The following is a 3,088-nucleotide window of genomic DNA, read 5'->3' as shown; positions in this document are numbered from 1 at the left end:
TGTTAAAACTTTTTTTTTTGCTGTGGTGCAGCAGAGGTCCCCTGTTGGTCTTTACCTTCCTGGATTTTCAGAACTAGGGTGAGGGCATCCATTTTGCTGTCTTATTCATCTCTGTAATCAGCCTCCATGGTCCAGAACAATGCCTGACATAGAGTAGAAACTCAACAGATGAATACATGAAAGAAATGTTCAAATAATTACTTCTCTCTGTAGATTTTTTTTCTCCAGTATTTTATTGGTATTATTAGTATATAAAGACATGGATTGTTATTGATATCATAGAGCTAGGGAATTTCAGGATGGCATCATGCTGGGTTGGTGAGAAGGGGCACCCCTCAAGTTCTGAAAAGTCCTAGGGGTGTTATCCAGGGCAGAACATTCAGTGGGGGGGGGGCTCTTTGGTTTGAAGTGCACATTGGTAACCATGGTAACTGGTAACCATATTTTCACTGTGCAAGATGACATGGGCCCCAAAGTGTTCTCATCCTAAGCTCTTTGTATGTCAGTTTTTATGAATGTTTTATATTTCCATGAATTAATTATAATAAAACGTAAAATATAGATGCAAAAATAACTCACATCCAACAGTAGAAACTAACACAACATTGTAAATCAATTATACTCCAATAAAAGTTAATGGAAAACAAACAAACAAACTTGGGACTTCCCTGGCAGTCCAGCGGTTAAGACTTCCACTGCAGAGGGTGCCAGTTCAATCCCTGGCTGGGGAACTAAGATCCCACATGCCGCATGGTGCAGCCAAAAAGTAAAAATTAAAATAATGATAACAATCACATCCAGAATCCTATGAAAATAGTGTTTTATTATTCTTTTTTAAATTATTTATTTATTTGGCTGTGCCAGGTCTTAGTTGCAAGTATGTGGGATCTAGTCCCCTGACCAGGGATTGACCCTGGACCCTCTGCACTGGGAGTGCAGAGTCTTAGCTGCTGGACCACCAGGGAAGTCCCCTGAAAATAGTGTTTCATTATTTTGGTTTGAGGGCTTCCCAGGTGGTGCTAGTGGTAAAGAACCTACCTGTCAATGCAGAAGACATAAGAGATGCAGGTTCGATCCCTGGGTCAGGAAGATCCCCTGGAGGAGGGCATAGCAACCCACTCCAGTATTCCCTACTGGAGAATCCCATGGACAAAATCCCCTGGTGGACTACAGTCCATGGGGTCATAGAGTCGGACAAGACTGAAACAACTTAGCATGCACACAATTTGGTTTGAGTTGGTAGCTGTCCTACCAACTGCTGCCAATTACTCTCCCACCCCTTTATGTCTCTAAGTGAACTCTTGTTCCAGGCACCTCTGGAAGCATTACAGTCAAATCTCACTGGTGGCTGGCTGAGTTACCTGGAGCCACATCCCCAGTTCTCCCTCCCACTCTCTTGAGTGGCATTTTCACTAGTCTTATCAGTTCAGGTTTAAGCACTTCACAGTTTAAAAATCTTTTAGTCAGCTCTTTGTGGCACCTTGGAAGCTGTCGGCTGCTTCAGAATGAAGCTGAACATCTCTTTCCCGCCCACTGGCTGCCGGAAGCTCAATGAAGCAGATGATGAATGAAAACTTTGTACCTTCTACGAGAAGCATATGGCCACAGAAGTTGCTGCTGATGCTTTGGGTGAAGAATGGAAGGGTTATGTGGTCCGAATCAGTGGCAGGAATAATAAGCAGGGTTTCCCCATGAAGCAGGGTGTCTTGACCCATGGCTGAGTTCGCCTGCTACTGAGTAAGGGGCATTCCTGTTACAGACCAAGGAGGACTGGAGAGAGAAAGTGCAAATCTGTATGGGGTTGCATTGTGGATGCCAGTCTGAGTGTTCTCAATTTGGTCATCATGAAAAAAGGGGAGAAGGATATTCCTGGACTCACTGATACTACAGTGCCTTATCGCCTGGGTCCCAAAAGAGCGAGCAGAATCCGCAAACTTTTCAATCTCTCTAAAGAAGATGATGTCCGCCAGTATGTTGTGCAAAAGCCCCTAAACAAAGACGGGAAGAAACCTAAGACTAAAGCACCCAAAATTCAGCGTCTCGTGACTCCACGAGTTCTGCAACACAAACACCGGTGTATTGCTCTGAAGAAATAGCATACTAAGAAAACTAAAGAGGCTAACCTTTTGGCCAAGAGAATGAAGGAGGCCAAAGAAAAACAGCAGGAACAGATTGCCAAGAGACGGAGGCTGTCCTCTCTGAGAGGTTCTATTTCTGAGTCCAGTCAAAAATGAGATGTTCTAAGAGTACCAAATAAGATCAGACATCAAAAAAAAATCTTTTATTCAATATGATTCCATCAAGTGGGAAAAGAATTTATCGGGAAATATAATCCCCCGTGCCCTGATAAAATGCACCTTGTCTGCTGGGGTCCCCATCTCTTGGGACGGCTCCACCATTCCACAGCCTTTCTCCCCCGCAGGGACCCCCGCCCACTTAGAAACTGCCCTAGATTTGAGGTTAGAAATGGCCTGCTTCTCTGAGACAGTAAAAGAGTATCGGAGAAAAACAATTTGCCATTTGGGGGCTTCCTAGCGCTGATATTTGTTCCATTTGTTTGGAACTGTCAGCTAAGAGTCCTTTGCTGCTGCTGCTGCTAAGTCTCTTCAGTCGTGTCTGACTCTGCAACCCCATAGACGGCAGCCCATCAGGCTCCCCTGGCCCTGGGATTCTCCAGGCAAGAATACTGGAGTGGGTTGGTAAAACATTAAAATATCCTGAGGCAATATAGGATTAAAATAATCTATAAGAGTAGGGGGTCTGAAACTTTTTCTGTAAAGGGCCAGAGTAAATATTTTCAATTTACCAGGCCATAGAGTTTGTATTTAGCTCCGTTGCTATTGAGGAAAAGCAGCCATAGACAAGACGCAAGTGATGTCATAGGTTTTGTAGTAAATTATGTCATAAGACATAAACGGTGTGGTCAGATTTGGCTCAATGGTTGTAGTTTACCAACCCCAACACTTCGCCAGTGGACCATGTTTTGTCAGAACTCTCCATCATGACCCGTCCATCTTGGGTTGCCCTACACACCATGGCTCATAGTTTCACTGAGTTAGACAAGGCTGTGGTCCATGTGATCAGATTG

The 3,088-nt window shown here is 44.1% G+C and overlaps 1 pseudogene; it reads left to right on the top strand.

Moving 5' to 3' along the window:
* Positions 1-956: 956 nt before the first annotated feature.
* On the top strand, positions 957-2,651 carry LOC133238564 (small ribosomal subunit protein eS6-like; annotated as a pseudogene).
* Positions 2,652-3,088: the final 437 nt, after the last annotated feature.

This window comes from Bos javanicus, chromosome 25, assembly GCF_032452875.1.
Source record: "Bos javanicus breed banteng chromosome 25, ARS-OSU_banteng_1.0, whole genome shotgun sequence".
Taxonomy (NCBI): domain Eukaryota; kingdom Metazoa; phylum Chordata; class Mammalia; order Artiodactyla; family Bovidae; genus Bos; species Bos javanicus.
This window is presented reverse-complemented; position numbering and strand designations above follow the sequence as displayed.